Here is a 21693-nt window from a genome sequence, read left to right on the forward strand (position 1 = left end):
AGACATCCGATGCCAGACTTGTCTTCGACGCGGGCAGGGTTGCTTTCTAGACAGACGAGTATGCTCTTTCTCTTCTTGCTATTGATGGGGAATCTTCAACTGGCGTATCCAATAGTGCCGCGCAAGACTTGACCGCGTTAGGGGCTTCTTCCTCCGCCTTTAGTGCGACTCCCTAACCTTATTTTCCGGATTCAACTGGAGCTCGAGACCTTCTTTTCCCATCAAAAGGTATAGATGAGGAATCTATCGAGTGTGCCACTAGTGGTCAATATCCATCAACTAGAAAATCGATCTTTATAGGTGGGACACCAAAAACGAAAACAGAAAAAGCTGTCGAAACAGAATAAAAAAGAGACTCCTCAATGGGCAGAGACTCAGCCTCAGGAAATTCTGTTAGTGAGAGACGACCTGGCAACCTTGCTATGTGATTACCGCCTTTAGAAAGCAATTAAGACAGAATGGAATGAATGACTGAACGAGCAGCCGGGCATGGGCATGGGAAAGAAGTTCCCTTATATAATGGAATCATTGAACTAGGCTAGGAAGAAAGATCAATCAATTCTATATGCGCTTTTGCCATCCGATCCGATGACCCCCTTGATGCCCTTTATGTTCTCTCTCTTGCCATAGAGTAAGTGTGCCGTTACGGGCCCCTATCTAGGTGCTTTGTCTCCGACTCACCGGAAAAAGAAGAAAGAAGGTTTAGCGACTCCGCCCTAGACTCCTATTGGCTAGTGAGCTAGTTCCCCTTATCTAGAAAGTCAATATCCCGGATAATGGATCCTATAAGAAGGAGGGGATTGTTGCAACTACAGAAACAACCGTACCAGAGAAATAGAGACAACTACTAAAGCAGAAACGGGCGTAGCCCCGGGGTCTAGTTAAAGAGCCTCCTCGCCTTACCTTGTTGATATTGGAAATAGTCGAGAATAAGCCCTTGTCATGCTTCCCTATGAGTTGGGCATCGATAGAACTTGAAGAGAAAGAAGAAGCAGAAAAAAAAGCCATATAAAAAGGGGAATCATCCGATCCAGAACTTGTTGTTGATGAGTGAGCTGCCTTGCCCGAGGACCCTTACCTTTATGGTGAACGATCCCAGCCAGGCCAGATAAGAATGTGCCCTCTCCTTGTTTCCATGATAGTCTAGATCCGGTTTAGCGCTTGATAGTTACACTTTTTTTTGTTGGCATCCGATGACGTCGACACGCTGGGCTGGGTGAAAAAAGATATTCCGAGAAAGTAGGTTTAATACAATAATATCATAGTATAAAGAGTGATGCATCAACAGGTCAGACAGACCGACCTTCCTCCTGCCCACTGGCCATCTTCTGGCTTACGAAACTTGCTAGTGAAACTATAGCTATCCGGGAATCCGCAACTAGAACTACAAAGCAAAGGGATTACTTGTCCCCAACAAAAGGTGCAAAGCTTGGTTGGGCCAGTTCCTGCTTAAACTCCAAACCCCATAGCCCTTCCTGTTATGGCACACCCTCTATTGCCAGGACGAGACTGAAACTGCCATATGCACGGGCGAAGAAAAGCCTATATCTGGGTCTGCGTCAACAAGTTATGATTCCTTTACTGAAGAATTCAAGCTCTTCAACATGGGTTTAGTTCATACATTATGAAAGCTTTCCTATTCAAGACCTACTACCAATTCCTTTGAAGCTACTACCACTACCGAAGCTTGCTTCTTTTGGTTACCGGTTGGGGGTTTGAAACCAGAGAAAGAAGATCCGGTTGGGTATACCATCTCGATACAGAGTGAAATTAATTACCAGCTTTCATACCAAGGAGTCTTTTCCCGTATAACTTCCTTACTCTTTCAGTATTCATACGCACCTGCATCCGCAACTAATTCTTAAAAGTAGTTGCTTAGTTATTTTATACGCACGAGGCTCGAGGTTGAGTTCTACACCGATCCCTTCACATTTGATTGAGCGGCTCTTTATGCTTTAGTAAGAAGGATTAGTCTCGCCCTGAGGCGTACCCCGCTTGAAGAATGCTCTTTGAGGGTTTTAAGAATAGCAATTATAGGGGAAACTAATTCATTGATGGAGCCGAGGCCCTAGTTTCTTGATGATAGGAATTGCCGTTTTCTTCTTTCAATCCCACCGTATCTGCTGAGCCTATCGAAGTTGCCTATGTGAGGTTCCTTCCGATCTCTGGACTCTTTCTAATAAAAAGTGTCAAAAAAACGAAAGCTAGCAAAGTTTTATTCTTAGTCTCTTCTACTCAACTGCTTCTAATCCGGTTGTGGCATCCGATCCGGTCTTGCAGCAGGGGTTTTCTTGGCCCTTTTGCTTTAGCTTTCCCTTTGCCTGGGTATGAATCCCATCTCTCAATTGAGTTTTCTTTCCTGCTCTTACTAGTCGTTTTTTTAAACCTCCTCTTCAATGCTTTCTTTAAAATGAAAAAGGGGGATAAGACAACTTTATTCCCCTACTGAAGGAACCGTTGGAAGGTCTGGTGCGCTAAGCGCGCGTGGTGCCAGTAGTAATGGTTCTGGCGCCATGTACCACCAGATCAAAAATCCAATCATAGCGAACAAAGCGAATGTATCTTCTGCTAGTACAAGTGTTTCCTCTAGTCGGAAGCTCTTAATTCGTGATGCCTCTTCTTTCTAGGCTATCGGCAAGACAAAGTAGACTCTCGGGCGAGGGACTTATTTCCTTGCTTTGCTTGCATCCCTTGTTGGAACTAAAGAAAATCGCTGATCTCCTTTTGGTGCACATTCCGTGAGAATAAAATCCAGGATTTGGAGGCCCCCCGACGCTTCACAAAAGTCATCTAGTATAGCTTTCACAATACCCGCTTGTTCCATGTCTGCTTCAGCAAATAAGATGAAGTCATCAGCAAAAAACAGATGGGATATGGCCGTACCTTTTTTATGCAGCCTAAAAGGTAGCCAACTACCCAGATCAACCTCACTTTGTATCAGATGACCCAACCGCTCAACAGCCAGTACAAAGAGGTATGGTGATAACGGGTCCCCTTGTCTGACACCACGTGAAGGAACAAAATCATTAGCTCTAAGACCATTCCACAAGAGATTCATCCGCGGGGAGGAAATACATTCACGAATGACAGATTGTATATGTTCAGGGAGCTGCAACTCCTTCAAGCAATGGAAGATCAAACTCCATTTGGTGCGATCATAAGCTTTTTCTCAATAAATCTTCATGGCCATGTACCCTCTCTTCCCTTTAGATGTTTTCATGGAGTGAATGATCTCCTGCGTAAAAAGAATATTATCTGTACTCCCTAACAAAGCTGCATTGATTCGGAGCTATAACGAGGGGCATAATGCTCTTCAACCTGCTAGTAATGATTTTGCCTTATAGATGACGTTGCAAAGACTGATGGAAAATCTCTGATGGTCGGAGCCTTAGGAATAAGAACAATTTGCGTGGCATTTACCTGTCTTACAACACTAGGATCAAGAAAGACGGATTTCACCATGGTTCCACTGGCTTTGAAAAAAAGGATTCAATCGGGGCTTTGAGAAAAGAGCTTGCTTGATTTCCCCTCCCAACGCCAACTAACAAGTGCTGATCAATAGAGGGATAGGTGCATCCAAAAGAGAAGTTCACATCCCGATCGCTTTCATCCGTGTAAAGAGTCTCGAATCACTTTGTACCCATCTCCATGATTTCCTTGGCATTATATGACCATTCCCCATTATCAAGCTTTATAGCTTCAATCCTATTTCTCTTCCGTCTTGCACTAGCTAAAGAGTGGAAATACCGGGTATTACGATCTCCATGTTTATACCAATTGCAACGAGAATTATAAACCCACATTACTTCTTCCTGAGCCAGCAATCCCTCCAATTAAAGCCAGAGATCATTTCTCAGTCTGTCAATTTCAGGGTAGTAAGCGCCAGCTGCAAGCTTTCGGTTAATGCCATCCAATCTTCGGTACAAAATTTCCTTCTTCTATTTCATATTTCCAAACACTTCCTTATTCCATCTAGTCACACGGTCTCTGAATCCATCAACAGCTTCATTCCAACCTTGTTCCCCTCTCCAGGCCGCTTTGACAAAATCCGGGAAGTCCTTATGCAACACCCAAGGGAGTGGTTACGTGAAGTAAGTCCCCCCTTATTCCCGACATGCTATGGTGCCCGGGGGCTGTCTCGCGAAGATCTTCGATCCGAACCTTCGCATCTACTCTCTCTTAGAGTATGAACCACGCCTTCCCCTCGCTACTGCTAAATCTCGCTATCGCAAGAATATAGCGATCGAAGAGCGATGGCTCGGCTGCATCGCGTATTACACCGTATTGCCCGAAGGGGGCATGCTGCAAGAGCGTAGGTTAGTGATAAGCTTAGGAGGCGTGCCCTAAGGGCAGCGGCAACAGTGTGGTTATAGATGCCGTCGCTAGATTGAGATCTGCAGGCTGGTGGGTACTTTGACTGAGGTGAAGAGAAGCCACCGGAGGTGAAAAGGTAGGCTTAGTAGGGCTCGAACCTACAATATCACCGTTATGAGCGGTACGTTTCAACCAATTAAACTATAAGCCCCTACGGATCTCTACATGCAATTCGCTCACTTCGGGAAGAGCGAACGGAAAGAGGAGGCCTTTGCTCTATCTGCTTCTTCCTCTCCCCAGGAATTAACAATTGGAAAAAGAAAAAGATTCTATATCTATTTTTTGTTTATAGATAGATATAGAATTGAATATATTATTATATAGAATAATATCTAGAAAAATGAAGTGAAGCAAGCGGCCCTTTCGCGACTCAAACTGCCGGTACGCTTTCCGGCTCGCAACCGATCAAACGGGCGGAGGCTCTCTATTTGCTTGCAATGCCGGCTCTTCGCCTTTAGTTAGAAGTAGAAGTAGAGGGCGCCGTTTGCCCCACACTTCAGAAAAAGTAAAAAAGTATGGATGAAGTAAGAAAAAGTACATAAGGAATGATAAAGAAAAACTTGGTTATGGGAACCGAAGGTTAGGCCAACTACTTTAGTATAGCTACACCTAAAAAAGTGTATTCCTACCCTTTCCCCTTTCTGTCAATGTTGCCAATTCCCAGAAGACTAATGTACCCTCGTGTATACAGTTGTCCAACTACTTTCTTCCTCCGACTTCTTTAGCCACTTCCAGCTTCCCCACTTCCGCATCTGTCGTATTCGGGAGAGCTTGCTTCGTGGCGGAGCATTTAGCAATGCTAGCAGCCTGGTGAGGGCTGGCTGTCTGGGGACATTTTAAGGTAGGGCCTGCTGGGCTTGCTTCTCATGAGATTGGGTAAGGGAATCGGAAATGGGCTCATAAACCGGGCGGGCTTTTGGGCACACAGAAAAGGGGAAGTGGATGGAGGGTGCTTCTCAGCTAGAGTTGGGGGTGGGGTCGCTATAGTGGCTAGGGTGAGTCTTCCTACACGGCTGGACGCCCGGCTCTAGACGAGAGGGGGTTACCACCACATCCTCTCCCGATAGACTCGAAGCTCTTCATAGTCAGGCGTGGTATAAAATCTTCTCTAAAAAAGAGACAGACCATAGATGACAGAGGAAGGTATTCGGTTCAAAAAAGATACGGCAGTCAGAACAGCTTCAGTCCAAAATTGACTAAGGACAGAAGCAAGCTACAAGCATTAGCAACCGCTTTCGTTTAATCTTTTGTAAAAAAAAATAAGCAGCGAAGAAAACAAGACAGTAAGTTGTTGCGCTAACTCGCTAGCTCAGTAGCTTCAGTCTTCTACTACTAGTCTAATTGGTAATTAAATTATGCTTCAGTCTCTTATTCATTCGTATCAGAAGCTTGGGGATCATGGTCTCATGCTATCGGTCCCATCCAACACTTTTCACACTCGATACCCATAACAAACCTCTATGCGGGGAGTTGCTCCTGCCAAACAAGAAGGAAAAAGCAAAATCAACTGCACTTTACTTTTTCGGATAGGTTTTCCTTTAGAACTCTACCGGATGCTTGTACCGATCGTGCGAAAGTACCAAGCTAATATTGATAGGTCGCTAAGGAGAAACCCCTCAAAACCCCAACAAAGCGGACCAAAGGCCAAATCGGGATAGAAGTTCCAACTAGTAATCATCTCATTTCCTATCGGCATTGTCAGAAGCTCAGTTCCTTTTCATCACAGGACAAGATCCGAGCAGAATCAGAGGACAATCGAACAGCTACAAGCTAAGATGAAGAGTCTAAGTGACGAGCCTTTTAATGCCGGGTTAAGGCAAGGGAAGCGAGAACATTCAAGCGGAGAGAGATTGTTCCCAGCATGGATTCTTTGCCAGCAGTTCCCCTCGAGCTAGCCTAAGAGCTAAGGAGAGGACTTACTTTGTTTTCTTTCCTACGCAAGTCTGGTTCTGTCTTGGGTAGTTCGAGTAGTAGTAGCGAGCCTGTATATACATATATTCTATTTCATCAGGATAAACACCCGGCTGAAGCCTTGTTGCTTGCTTGTCTAGCTCTGCTGCTCGTGAAGAGCTAGATCCATAACATTCACACCTGGCTACTCGCTCTGTTGCGGATTTAGTTTCAGGGTTCGTTTTGACTGATTCTTTAGTTGAAGCAACTGATGCCCTAACTTAACCCGCCTTACCTTTGGTGCTTTCTATTTCTATAAGTAGTACTTGATCCCGGAAAAAGGTTAAAGGGATAGGCTTGATGCAAGATCCACTTTTAGGGTTGACTCAGCAGTTGAAGAAGGTTGTAATTTGACGAGCTGTTCTCTCTTTCCTGTGCTCGCTAACTTTTTCATCCGTGATAATTGACTAAACTCTGTCAGGTGCTATCTACGAACACCAAATCGGGTATCTTGAGCTTGAGAAGGACAACATCCGATCGGGAGACAGACCCTTCAGCGACCTATCTTCTTAATTCAGCTTCCGCGACTGGTGAATCGAAAAAGCCTAGTTATTTATCTTCGGAGACAGTATCCGATTTAGCATTTAGTGGCAAAACCCCCTCCCGGGCGATCTTCTTATACGGACTTTCTATCCCGTAAATAATATATGACTTCTCGGCAAAGACCTACTCCAGATAGGTTGAGGAGGCATAAGTCAATGATGATGGCATCGAATGCCTCTTTGAAAGGAAAGAAAAAGCTCTTGTCGCTATTATTGAATCAATAGTTAACCCAAACACAGAGTAGGCTGCTTGAAAAAAAGCTCTAAGCCTTTCGCTCTTCCCTTCCCAACCCCACTTTTTTCTTAACTACCTTATTCATGAACCTTTTACCCTTAAACAACGGGAGTTATGTCCTATCCCCCACGGTTATGCCCGATTTAAATTGAGGAGAATGATTGGACTTAACCCTTTATACAGGCTTGCTTCTTTTCCGGTCCGGGCTAGTTCGCAAAACCTAGACTCCCATGGCTCGCTTGGAAAACGTTCGTACGTTGCTAACCTCTTATTCTCCTCCTACCCTTGAACTCTTCTTGAATCGAGGAGTTAAAGCTCAGCTAGGGCTGTTCCTCTCTCCGATGGATGAGCGGAGAATAGCATTCTGATATGATTTCTTAAGAAAACCTCAGTGGGGCGTGCCCCAACCATAACCCAAGCGGGCCCAATGAGAAGAGACCCGCCCTCCCACTCTCTCTCATTTATTCAGCGAAAAAAACTACATAACGGGGGCCCTTCCGTTCAGAGGTAGCGAATCTACTTTTTTATGTTTTCGGGGGGGATCTCTTGCATGACCAAGTACAAAGTAGAATAGACTTGTATAGAAAATAGTAATTCTCATTCTTTCCAATTCCAATAGGAAATATTATATCAGAGTCTTTTGGAACAACTTGCGGATTTTCCTTGTTCGTTTAAAGCGGAAAGCATCCTTTGGAGATCTTCCAAGGAAGACTCCCGATCTTTTTGTCGTCCTTGAAAGAATTTCTCTCGAATGACTTTTGTCAATTCCCATTCATCGTTGGGATAAAGGGATTTCATTTTGGCGATGATTTCATTTTTGAATTCAAAGTGTCGAATAGCTATATCCCTTAATTGGGCTTGTTGCTCTGCGTTGAACTCCTTTAGTGGCTTTAGAATGGAGTCTGCCCTAATTACGTCTTGAAGTTCTGCCTTAGGAAGTCGATTTATTAGAGAAGCCATTTCGTTGTCCTGAAGTTCAACGTTGATAAATTTATTGTTTGGAATTTGAATCCGTTGTTCATACACTATTTTTGGCAGTTCATTTAGATTAGGAAGAGACTCCCCCCTTTCTAGGGGCGTTCCTGGTGGGCCTAAGCGCAATTCCAGATCTGGATTGTCAGCGCATTGCGCTATTTGCACGACCCCTGTGAAATACATATAGAAACAAACAATACACGTAGAAATGGAAAAAGTTTTCTCAATCTTAGGTACCCATGAATCCCTACACTTATTATAGTGGAAATGCCATAAAGCGCGAACCAAGATCCGTGAGACGAAAACCAAAATAAGAATGAGGAAGAAAAAGATATCGTGATGTAAGTCTAAATAGAACACTAGAAAATTTTTAAATCGATAACAACATTTATAGAGCTTTTGCTCTATGATAATAATGAAAAGTCCCAGAAATAACGAATAATGAAACAATTCATATAGTTCAAGAAAGAGTCGTCTCATTTCAAAATTTATGTTTTGTTATTTCCATCATCTCTTACTGTGGTAAGAGGATGATTCACAAGAAAGGTGGCAGGATTCGAACCTACACTCTTCAGGTCATGAGCCTGATGAGTTGACCAATTCCTCTACCCCGCTTCTTTTTTATTAGAAAAGTTAAACTTGCATGTGTTAAGCATATAGTTTAAGTAGCATGATTTCCCTTATTAGCGCTTTTATACTACCTATAAGCTTCAACCTTCCCTTCTCTTACTTAGATGGAGGAGAAAATAAGCAAGACTTTCAACGCGGCTTTTCTTTATTTCTTTTCTTAATTAAGAAATTTCTAGTTAGACTTTGTTTCCTGCAACCAAGCTTTTCCTTTCCGAAATCGAGAAAGAGCACTCCTAAAAGCAACCGTTCTCTTATTCTATTATACGAGACCCTCGCCATGGGTGATACGATTCCAAGAGACAAAAGCATATTCGATTAGCTACTTAGGATGAACCACACGGAGGCGATCTCGAACATCAAAAAGAGATATATAGAATTGAAAAAAGACAGAAGACCTTCCTAAGATAGATGGAGAACTCACCCTCTCTCCTATAAATCTTGTTTACACGAGCTTTAGTAAGCCTATCCTGTAACATCCTATCGCCTGCCTGCCACTACGCTTGCTGCCAAGCCATCTCCGACTCCTTGAACGAGGGGATGAAAGAGCATGAACTAATCTCTAAACCGATGGACTTCTCTGATAAATGAGATTGGTTAGCTGCTCCCTCACGATATCGGTTCATTGACCGGAATAGAAGGCATCGAAATCTTCGAACACCCAATCCCCGAGGTTCCCCCCAAACCGATTCCTCTGGAATCGAATATTTGCATTTGATCCGACTTCGATCGGAGAAAGCCTCTGGAATTGGAACAGATGTGGTTCGCCCGTCACCCGGTTGCTTATTGATCCCTCGGGTAGAGGGGGGGTAAGGCAAATGTCACTCTATCGATACAACATATTGAGCGACCGCGATGAAGAGGGAGATGCTCCTTTACTTGACTGGAAATGACGGGTCGACAACTCCGAATCACAAGCTATTGACAACTAACTAAACTACTCCGGATGAGGGGTGAAATACGCCGCCTTCCTTAAAGTATACGCGCTTTCTCACTAAATTAAAATTAGGGAAGTTAAGGATTTAATACCCCCACCCAGAAAGACGTGTTTTCCATTTTTTAAATAAGGCATGTAAGCCTCTTTGTCCCTCCCGGTTCGGCAGCAGAAGCATTCTCAGCTCCCGAAGAAGATGAAGCTACTGAGATAGGAATTAGGAGCTGCTTTTCCGGCCGATAAAGCTATTAAGAAAGCCAACAATTCTATCCGTTTATTCCGAATATCTTAGATCGAACATCACAAGCCTTATCACCAGAATTCACAACTCACTCCCGACCGATAAGAGGCGCCTCCGTCCAACCTCGATAGTATTGAATGCTCCTTCCATCCAAGCATGAGAGTTGCATTTTATGGTCAGAACTAAATCCCGGGATGGTGAATTAGACTCAGCCTATGCTGGCCTTATACATCCGGGAATCTTCTTAAATAAGAGGGCCACGGCCGTGGCGTTGGGCAGAAAGCCGATGATTTCGGCGAGGCCCTTCCCTTTAACCCGAACAGCCAGATTAATTACAGGTCATCCCCTACCTCCGAATCCTTTGACGGACACCAGAGAAGTTAGTTCTTCGCCTATCACATTGGTCGACTTGAACTTCCCTCTAGTCCTAGAATCACTAGCTCTTTAAACCTCTGATGATAAAGTCGTAGGTGAAAGCGGGCCTTTCACCCATACTCATTCAAAAATGGGGGAGCTTACTTATCCATTTCGAGATAGTTGCTACCTATATGTTCGGATTCATTTACTACAAGAAAGCCACTATTCCAAGCGTAGGTCGAGATTTCAAGGCAAGAAGGAGTGTTCAAGCTGTAGATGGTTCCCAGTTATGCTTGTTTCCTCTCTTCCATTGCTTCACTTCAGAATCATAAGGAGACTAGGTTATTCTCATTCCTGCTTCAGTCCATCAATGCAGGCGGTTAGACTCTTGCTATAGATTAGGGCCTCTATTGTGCTATTCTAGACATAGGTAGGCGACAAAGACAAGGGATCTCTCTCGCTATGGATGGTTGCTGCTTGCGAGAAGCGTCTCTTCCGCTTTTTCCTTTCAAAAATTGAAATAAAGAAAGAATTTTTCCACTGGTATTCTATGCTCGATCTCTACTCCCCGAGAGCTCACTCACAATCTATGGCTCACTTAGGGCTAGAAAGAGAGGCTTCTTCATACAAAGCCAACCGGGAACCTTATTTCGACAGATCAAACTAGCTAGGATCGAGGATTCACGCCTTCCCTTCCGCTTACACCATTTCTTTGTGAATGAAGTTAGACGACACAGTTATTATTACTATGACTTAAAAAAAAAAAGAGTTGCCATATCTCGGTAATGGGGTCTGTTGATTCGTAATCGTGGGATGAGTAGATGTAACAGATGATGTTTTTTTTTATACCTCTGTCACTCTATCTTTGTTAGTGCCTTATATTAATAACTGATGAATCAAAAACAAACTGTCAATTGGTATTTCTTATTATCCTCGTATCTGGAAACTTAGGTAAGTTTTTTAAAAGAGTTCTAGTTATTATAACTATATAAAAACGTATCTCATTTAGCTCCTTCATGCCTATTATAATAGAACTACTTATTTCTATTTTGGTGGCTTCAACTATAACCCCAGCTCTCTTTATTGGTCTGAGGAAGACTTATTAGAAATTCATTGAATGAACAATTTTCAAAAAGAAATCTTTCTGTGAGATTCCAGGTATTCTAGAGTTCCTTCCCGCGTCAATTGCCAATTCTTGGTCATTGAGGTTCATGGGCGATTCGGATGTTTATTTAGGTTTGGAACCCTATATTTTTTCCCCTTTCAAATAAATAGAAATGATTGAAGTTTTTCTATTTTTAATCGTGTTAGGTCTAATTCCTATTACTTTTTGGCTGGATTATTCGTAACTGCATATTTACAAGACAGACGCGGCGATCAGTTGGACCTTTGATTCATTAACATCTCTTTTTTATTGACTTCCTCCTTTTTTTGATCCGCGGGAGGTTCAATTAAGGTTGCTGTTCAAATGAGTGAAGTTCTTGAATTCTAATTAGACCTAACAAGAACAGAATCACGCTCTGTAGGATTTGAACCTACGACATCAGGTTTTGGAGACCCACGTTCTACCGAACTGAACTAAGAACGCTTTTTTATCACAGTAGATACGACTAAAAAGAAAAGGCTTCTTTTTGTACCCCCAATACTAAACATGCATATAGTCTCAGAAAATGAAAATTATGTATGTCCGAATCTATCTCAATGGATCCCTCGTGACTGCCCAGAGGAGAAGAATAGGTAGGGATGACAGGATTGGAACCCGTGATATTTTTTACCCAAAAAAAAGGCGCTACCAAGCTGCGCTACATCCCTTTCAATTGGTCTACAGTGTCATTGTAGAGAATCCCTGCCCTGTTTTCCACATCGGCAATGCACCTCCATCTATATTCAATTTCTCTTGCCATTTCTTCTTTTTTGTCTTTATTGATTTAGATACTCATCATCATCCCGCCGATCCCACCAACGCTTTCTTACTTATCTTATGAGCAGGGTTCTAAATAATCAGCCCTTTGAATGAATTGAATAAGCAAGGCTTTCCCGATAGAAAGATTTGCATGTGACAGAGATCCCAATTCCGTGTATCCGGTTAAGCAAGCCCCGCCGCCAGCTTCCACCCAGAAAAAAAAAGTGAGCGCCTAGCGCGAAAGGTTGCTTTACTAAGTAATATAACGTTAGCGCTTTAGTTTGTTTGATTGCTCGTTAGTTTCGTTTTCAATAAGGGGCGGGAAGAAGCGAGCCTAGAGTAGCAGCGCAGCCTCTTACTTTTTCAGGCCCCTTTTCTATTCTATTAGTAAAGTGCTAGCGCCCTTATAGAGTCAGGATATTCTGCTATCAATGAAACCGAAAGAAAGAAAAAAACCAGTGCCTTTCGTATAGATCGAGACTTGTAGCTTGATTCTTTACTCATTCCATACTGGGAAGAATTGCAGGCGATAACACTTATTCCTATTTATTTTAAAATGATACCCGACGATCAAGACAATTCCCGTGAAAGTCTTTCATAGAAGTGAATTCTTCTTCTTACGAAGCAAATTACATTTCCTATTGATTTGTCCCCTGGACCTATTCTGATTCTGAATTATCCGTCGCTACGCTGTTCCCAAGGACTAGCAGAATCGAAATAGCGAAATTCTTGGGTCATCTCAATGGGTTCAGAAACCACACGTTTCTCTGGATCATCATAGCGTACTTCCACATATCCACTCAGAGGAAGGTCTTTTCGTAATGGATGACCCTCGAAACCATAATCTGTTGATATACGGCGTAGATCTGGATGATTGATGGAAGAAACACCAAACATATCCCAAACTTCTCGCTCCCACCGGCCGGCTGATGGAAATGGACTGACTACCGGGGATATTCGTGTTACTTCGTCTGCACTGGTTTGTACACGAATGCGTGAGTTATACCGAGTACTCAGTAAATTATAGACCACTTCAAATCTTCGTTTTCGAGAGGGATGATCAACTCCGCAAATATCGATCGAAACTTGAACCCTTGTATAGGTATGCAATTTAAGAAAGCACAACAATTGAAATGGGCAGTCCGTATTGGTATCAGAGCTATTCCCATGTTCCGATCTTTCCATTTTTTTACCCATTTCTTGGGTAAAGTCTCCCAACTATATTTGAAAATGAATTGGTTATCCATAAAGATAAAGAAAGCTTTCCTGTAGTTCCGCTTCTTGCTCTAAAAAGTAGGAAAGACTTGTCGGAAATCGCCAGTTGGCTTGGTCCGACCAAGAAAGGCATGGGACTCTTTGGGCATTGCTTGGGTCGAGTGAAGTAAAGACTGGCTACCTATAATATAAAGATCCCTCACTGCACACTTTAGATATAATGAAAACCTTTAGTTTAGGAGTCATTCAGGCTAGATCTAAAAAAAGAACATAGCCTTCGTATGATCCCTTTCTAGTACCCTATCTTGAGTAGGAAAGTGTTCAGTAGGAAAAGACTGGAAGAAATGGGATTCGAACCCATGCATGATGCAATCTTCTTGTATGTCGATTTAGCAAACCAATGCCTTAAGCCCTTGTGCTATCCCCCCATGATCAGATCAGATAGCCCTTTGGGCAACCAACCCATTTCGCTCTATCATTTCTTCTTTCTTTCCTAGCCTACTCAAAAACTATTTAGGAAGGGCTACCGTTATATACGCAATTAATAAAGGATGCCGAATCATCCACCGAATCCTATGTTTCATCCTAGTTTATTTGATGTGTATACCTGTTTTTCAGTTGGCCTCATGTATATCTAGGCCAATGTGTCTTATTGGGCTTAGTATGTGCTTAGTTTCGGTTAATCCTTAGGCTCTTTTTGATTACGTAGAAACTTGGATTATTTTTAGCCTTTGTAATCGTAATCTAATTTCAATAATTTTTTCCATAGGTTAGTTTCTTTATTTTAGAGCTCGGGGAGTGTCTTGAGTTCTTTGTTTGGTTGCCTGGGGTGGGGTATGCCCCTTCATTTATGTTTACTTCGGGGGTTCTCCTCCATCGGTCAATGTATTCTTACTTACCGAAAAGAAAGACTAGTTAGGTACCGCAGGTAGAGCATATTCCAACACTTCGGATAACCACTTGACATTGGCACCTTGGCCAGGTAGATCCGTCCCACTCTCCGGACCTCACCTCTGCTTTTTTGGAGTACGGGATGACTCGGATGGGCAGATAAAACAGAACCTGTCAGTTACGCCTTTAGGGGCCACCACGTATAGCTTTAGTTTATGCTGTAGCATCGGTTATTGCTCTGGTTACGAATGACCCAATCTATCTATGGCAACCACCCCTACTTTTAGTAGATGGAGATGCGCACCTAGGAAAGCGCGGAATAGACCTACGTGTCGGCCAGTGCCGGGGCAGAGATAGGGACCATGAAAGCATGGGATTCAATCGAACCTTTTCGGACAATTCCTAATGCAGAAGAGGGATGCTAATAAGTTGACAGCTCAGGCATGGCTTCAATAGCGAAAGAAGTTCTTTCTGATTTGAATCAAGAAAGACAATGAATTTACGAGATCTTGATCCGTTCAGTGCCTTCACTTGTGAACAACAGGGACCCATTCTGTTGATTGCTTCTCTGCCCCAGCTCTAACAAACTGGTTTTTCTTTCTCACAGAATTAGGGAAATCATTAGATTCTTCTTCCTTCTTTCGGTAACATATACCGAGATAGGCTGGGAAATCCCCCTTCGATAGACAGGTGGCAACTTGACCTCTAAGTAAGGACAGGAACGCCCGTGCCCAATCAAACACCACAATCATGAAAAGCACCTGAACCGAGACCTAAAGCTGAACCGCTGAAGGAACCTCTTTCCGTTGTTAAAGCAAGTACGCTTTTCAAGCTTTTTCCTTACTCTTACTAAAGCAGGCACACGCAAAACTCTCTATTTGGCTTTTCACTGAAACCAATACGTCTAAACATAAGGTAGGTGCTTTCACGACTCACTAAACGGGGGATCAAAATCTTTACGCAGTAGAGGCGGAGGACGAAGCGAATGTAGAGGACACAGCATATCCAGGGAAGGAAGATGGACTGGACTCACTCTCATTCATGGCATGGGCAAAAGCAGCCCTAATGACTTTCAGTGAAGATATGCTTATACGGCGAAGTCAGTCACAAAGTCTATGTTCGTATGCTTTCACTCTAAGCCGACCATCCAAAAAGGATGTGCACAATTGATCATTGACCGCAGTCTTCTCTTTTCTCTCCCAATGTGGGGAACTTTTTTCGGTTTTTTTCTCTTCAGCACAGCACTCAATGGTGATGCATGGCGTCATTACTGAATCCTTTCATTGACCTTTCTTTTCTATAACGAAAAAAGCCCTCCTCTCGGTGATGTGGGTGAGAAACCCAAATCAGAAAAGCTCAGCAAGCCAATGGCTCAACGGTTCTCACCACCCTCCTCTAGCGCAAACACTGTTTGCTGCGCTGCGCTCATCACGAGAAGCCGGGGAACTCTCTTGGGTGGACTTCAAGTGCGATGATAGTCAGTCTGAAGTTTTCTACTATGCCATCTTTATTAGTTCAAAGACCGGGCTTGGGGGTTGGTCTCAGTGGTCAATGAAAATGTACTAGTGTGCTGTCTTAACATGCAGAAATTTTATTAGACTGCTAGCTTTACCAGCGGTAGGAGGGTGAAAAGACGGTGCATGAGCGAAGTAGGATCCTCTTTTTTTGTATCCCATCGACGATATTCTTTGGTTTTGGTACATAACAATTTGCATAAGCAAAGTCGAATATTTGTTACAAATCTAGATCCTGCACTCTCATCTCTAGTCTCTAGCTATCATCTTAGTATATTAGTCAAGCTATATCTTGTACTTTCTTGGGCCTAACTAAGAAAAGAGAACAAGAAAAGCAAAAGCAAATACGACTTTCAGCCAGGCTGCTTCATTCAAGTCTAGGACTTAGGCAAGACTTATAAATCGAGCAGTTATAAAGCAGTTTAATCGCATTTATCGTCTCTCACTTAGCTCTGATCTGGTGTTGTCGCTCACAGTCCAAGAAGAGTAGTCCTTTCATTGGCTAGCGGGATTACGCTTAATGGGATAGACCGATCATCGCTTCCTTCCTCTACTAGTTCTGGAGTCAAGCCAGCAAAGAAGTAGACTCCTTCCTTTTTCACTGGCTAGCATCATAGGGATATTCGACGTTTAATGAGATAGTCTAGTTCTAGACTAAAGCTAGCAAAAAACAAGACTGAGGTCGATAGGGGCATTACTAGTAATTGCTAAGGTGCTTTATTAAGTATTTTCCACGCTCCTCTCCAGTCTCTTTCCAGCCTTTGTGATTTCATATACTATTCCCGTATGCCATATCTCTTATTCAATCTTGCTATACGTCCAAGCTCGGTAGTTGGAAGCAGAACTGAGACTGGATGTGACTGAAGGAAAAGGGAGATAGGTGTGATAGGAGGGCACGGTTAAACAGGTAAGCGAAGGCTCTCTCTCTCTCGCTCTGTGGTCTTGTGTGAACTCCTTTCCGCCCATTATTGATCTTCACTCTAAGTGAGCAGGTCAAAGCAGTTGAGGTGATAGCAATAGTAAGCAGGGAAGCAGAAGCAAAAGGTCTTCAAAGAACTTTTGTGTAATAAAGCTTCTTGGTCTCATTTCATTGGTCTCTAAGGCAAAGTCTCGCTTAATCGTTCATCGATCTTTTTCTGTAAGGCCTCGGGCCCCACGAATTCCGATTTCTGTTTTTGTTTGTATTAAAGTGTTGGTAGCTTCAAGCCTCGAGCTGGAAAGTCTCATCGGCGGGGGTACTATAGATATATCATAACTCTCTAATTGAGACTCAATCTATACAATCAATCAATCAGTATGTGCAATATACCGGTCTTTGCGATATGCTCTTTCAAATAGATCACAGATCTTCCCGCTTAGCTGCACTGCTCTCTGAGCTCTTTTGTCCGCTATCGCTTCCTCTAGTACTAGCTCTGATCTCTCTTCAGCAGTTGCAGTACGATTCTTTAATTCATCTCCTGCCCTTTATAGTCGTAATCGCTAGAAACTCTATATCATTGGCAATTGGCATTGGCGTAATCTTTTTTCTCCTGTCGGAAGGGGGTCCTGTCGAAAGCAAGAAAAGGCATTGCAAATGGCGTGCCCTTACTCTAATTCTAAATAAAGCTCTTTTGCGCTCTTGGTCAGGCCTGTAACAAGTATCTAAAAAATCTTTTCTTTTCGGCCTATGGTTCGGTCAAAGCAATGACTTGAGTGAGTAAGGAAGTAGGACCTTTTTACCCCGGCTGTGAGTTATTACTGACCCCTCTCTGTCTCTCCCCCGCGCTGTGAATGAAGTGAGTAATTCGTTGGTGCTTGCCCTTCAGTAAGTAGTTCGGATGGCTGGATACATGCTACGCTCTGCCACGCTTGCCTGACCGCGAGAAGCCTTAGGGTAAAATAATCTTGAACATCAATTTGAGAGCATCTTTGGAATTGAAAGAAGGGGCTAACCTGACTTTCACTTTCATAAAAAGAGAAAACTGGACTTGCACTTTAAGAAATGGAATTGCGATGAGCCAGAAGTTAGAATCTCGCCTAACCACCTGTCTCCGTCTCCCGTAGTTCCCCCTAGAAACATCCGTTTGCCTACTTCTACTCTGGCCGGGGGTAACAGTCTTTTTGAGAACCAAGTGGCCCTTGAGGAAGACCTTCAGAAAACCCCTCTAACTCGGGGAAAGGAATTCAAGCCCATAAAATGAGTCAAGTCTATGATAGGTACCAATAGTCTTTATGGCGCTCTTACCCCTTATGCAAAGCACCAATGACTTCGGTCTTCTGAAAGGGGCTTAGGGCATATCATCAAAGAAAGAATCCCGAGGAAGGGGGTGAAGCTGAGGTTAGAAACGGTTTCTCCCGCTGTTGCTAGTTCTTCCGTTGTTGGTAGTTCCTCATGTCGGGTTGTTTATTTTTCAGAGCTTTTTCAATTCTTTCAGAACCTTTCGTATGCGCCTATTGGAAGATTTGGGCTACCTCCTCTCTTTCCGATCTCATTCAGATAATAAGCCAGTCCGTTTTATTAGATAGTGAGTGGGTAAGAGAGGTGCTTGGTCTGTCTCCGAATGTGGGCCTAGAAGCATTAGCCGAGTCTCTGAATATTCCCGAGGGTTCTCAGGATAAAGACAGCCTTAAGGTGCTAACGGAGCTTCCACGGTCTCAGTCCATGAAGGTGCTTGCTTTATTGGTTGGCAGCTTGGTTATAGTCGTTATGAAGAATGAAGGAGCGACGAAGGAGCTCACTTCCACGACATGGGAAAGGATCATGGGATGAGGAAAAGAAAGAAAAGGTGCAAGGTGAGGAGATATCGAGAGGTAGAATAGGTGAAATGAGTTCAAAGGAATTAGTTAAGACACGCTTCTTTAGCACAGGCCACAGAGTGAAGTTGGAAGGTTCAATGAACTACGCGAAGGGGAAATCTTGGGCGCTATTGTTGTCTATATACAAGTGGCGTAGGCGAAGCTGTGGCGACTCGTGGAGTAGACAGCGAGCTCCGCTTGAACAGAAAGCAGCAAGCTGCAAGCACTACTCCAAAAGCAGTGAGCTCCGCAACAAAAGCGAAGCGAGCCGCGGTAGCCTATTAAGTTTTTCAGCTGCATCGTACCGTACTATGGGAGGGGTCCGTACCTCCTTTAGATAGAGCCCCCCTGCTCCTAATGTAGAGCTAGAACTACTGCTACCGTGGAATCCGCGGTCACACATAAGTATCTCGCCTTCCAAGAAAAGCGGCTGCTAATTAGCACTAATGCTAATGGGGACCATCGATCAAGAAGGACTTCGGAGACTGCAATCGAATTGATCAAAAAAGAGAAATAGGGCCAACTCTTCTAGTTGCGCCTCTAACCTTACTACGCTACCCTGATAAAAGGTCGAATTCAGCAGGACTGCAGGCACGAAATGCCGATCAAATCCGTTAAAGGAAGCCTAATCAAAGCGGGCAAACAAGAAGATCTGACTGAGTTGATGATGGACCGGATCTCGAAAGGCGAGAGGCTTTCATAAAGACGTATGAGAAACGGAGGGTCGAGAGAGGCTTATTGCACGATCCACCCAACCGCTAATAAATGCTGCATAAGATAAGAGAGTGGGAGGCCGGCCCCTGCCCATCTGGAGGTGCACACCCATTTATGAACATATACAAAGGGCTAAAGAGAGAAGTCCATGGAGAACTACCAAATCCAATGACTTTGATTTGTTCGTACCATTCTGTCATCGATCACTGCTGGGTCGGTTGGTGAGTCACCCAAAAAAAGCATCGAGAAAGGTCAAGCATATATGTTTTATGAAATGATCAGCGGTTTCATTTATGCTATGCCTTGCATCGTGTTCGTCTGTGTTTATTGAGCTTTCAGCGCCATGCGCTTTGCTTCGCTTTATAAAAGAGAGAGAGCCTTGTCTTGAGAGTGAAAATAAAGGGCAAGCGATAGAAAGGATAGTCCCTCGCGCGTTCGCGAGAACTACTAGAAAATGGTGAGATCATTAGATCATTAGTGAAAGAAGGACCAACGACGATCCTATCCTAAAGGAGAAGAAGGAGTAGGAGGAGTCAGTTTTCTTTGAAGATCGAGGAATCAATCTCCCAATTATGCCATTCGGAAGAAGTCTTCTACAGAGGGAAAGCCTGTTACGAGTAAGTGGAGAGGAAAGATCTCCAGAGATTCTTATCTCATTCCATTCCAGTGGCTCAACCAGTAACCAATGGCAAAAACTAAAAAATCCATGGTTTCCCGGTAGAACCCTATTTCGCCCAAGTTGTTTCAGAACCGGAAAAAGAAGCGGTTTTTCGCACAGCTTGCGCATAGTGCAGGTCCCACTTGTATATCGTATTTGGCCGAAGAAGCATCGGACAGGTTGGAGTTCTTACCTTCTTGGGATTCCATGGACCAAGATCTGCTTTTATTATATGGGCAATACCGATCTACTTTAGTAGATCATATGGATGTAGAAAAAGCTTCTCATTTTGATGAATTGGAAACATCTCTTTTCCATTTCTATTTACCCAGTTCATATCTTTGTTTCGTGTGTTCCCCGGAGGAATTCGATCTCTTCAATCTCGGGATACCACCTAAATAACTATAACTGCGGCCAGAGAGTCAAATAGGTCGGGAAGAAAGAGTCTGAGGTTGGGTTGGACGACATACATCTTGGTTGGTCCCACCACCACTGGGGATTGGACATATATAGAATCTTTCTTCTAAAAAAGTCTTATTATATATATATATAATTTTATATTCTTATTTATTTAAATAGCTGCAAGACCACAAAACGGGGTGAAAAAAACCGAAAGCCCTTCTTTTAAGTTCCTCCCAGATACATGGCTTACATACCCGGCTCAACATTCTTGGAAAACAATCAAATCGAGGGTCCGGAGGAGAATTGGCCATTCAATCTTGTGAACTAATCGAGACCGAAATTGGAGAAAGAGATACGAACGGAAAGGAATAACCAATCGATGAAAGAACATGAAACCATTCTGTTTCAATAGAGGTACGAGAAAGGGTTGGAGGCAATGAAGTAGGTGAAGTGGTTGGATTTTGCGAGCTGTTCCCACCACTGCTGGATGTGATTCCAAGAGTCGAACGAGAATGAATACCACACAGAAAAGTCAAGACCAGGCTCCCTAATGGAATGTTTAACCGATCCATTCCGGATCGACCGAATTGGTACGGAAGTTGTAGCATGGGAAAACCACGGAAAACACGACTTATTTGAATAACCCGGTGACCTACCAATTGTAGAAGTAGGATTTTTGGCAAGCAATAAGCACTTAAATAATACAATTCAAGTGTACCATCTTCTTTCTCATTTCGAGGAAAAGGTGCGGAAGGAAAAGGAAACAACGGAGAGATCCGAATCGGACCTAAATGGGAATAACATGAAAAGTCTTTTTCAAAACCTAGCATTAAGGGCGTTACGACGATATATGAGAGGAATGGAGAAAAACTCGTGATTGGTGTGGAGGGGAAGGTCTGTTTATAATATAGTTCAAGAAAGAGTCGTCTCATTTCCTTACTTCTTCGTTCTTTCTAATTCATTCACTTCAAGACTGGTTCTGAACGCCGCGTAACATCATCTTCAACCAACCTCCATCGTACCGGTGCGACCACTAAAGAATTGCTTATACACTAAACAGCTGCTTATATACGCTTACTAAAAGACTGACTTTTATTCATATTCAATTCATTAGGCCAGCGTGAAACTAAGAAAGATAGATGTGCCTAAGGCGTAAGCAAACTGTGCACGCTAAGAGAAGAGGAGAGATGTTCGCAATGACTACCACAAGAAAGCCGCCCCCTCTCTCTAAAAGGGCCCGTCACTTCGTTCGTACCTTCTTGGCTTAGGCTTGCAACTTCACTTACTTTATGGCCTTGCCGCCTTTTTATAGCAGAAGCTAAGCGCTTGAAAAGCGCGCTAAGAAAGGTTGCTTCTATCGGCCTTTATGTGCAACAGTCCACCAGT

The 21693-nt window shown here is 43.3% G+C and overlaps 1 non-coding gene and 1 pseudogene across 1 annotated transcript; one reads left to right on the forward strand and one right to left on the reverse strand.

The window, feature by feature from the left end:
• Positions 1 to 11749: 11749 nt before the first annotated feature.
• On the reverse strand, positions 11750 to 11823 carry TRNAW-CCA (transfer RNA tryptophan (anticodon CCA)). Its single transcript has one exon. It is a non-coding gene; the product is annotated as a tRNA-Trp (tRNA).
• A 7804-nt stretch (positions 11824 to 19627) lies between these two features.
• Positions 19628 to 20374, forward strand: LOC145133383 (putative mitochondrial protein ymf1; annotated as a pseudogene).
• The last annotated feature ends 1319 nt before the right edge of the window (positions 20375 to 21693 follow it).

The sequence above is a fragment of the Lactuca virosa genome, chromosome 8 (assembly GCF_052849685.1).
Source record: "Lactuca virosa cultivar CGN04683 chromosome 8, Lactuca_virosa_CGN04683_v6, whole genome shotgun sequence".
In the NCBI taxonomy this organism is placed as follows: domain Eukaryota; kingdom Viridiplantae; phylum Streptophyta; class Magnoliopsida; order Asterales; family Asteraceae; genus Lactuca; species Lactuca virosa.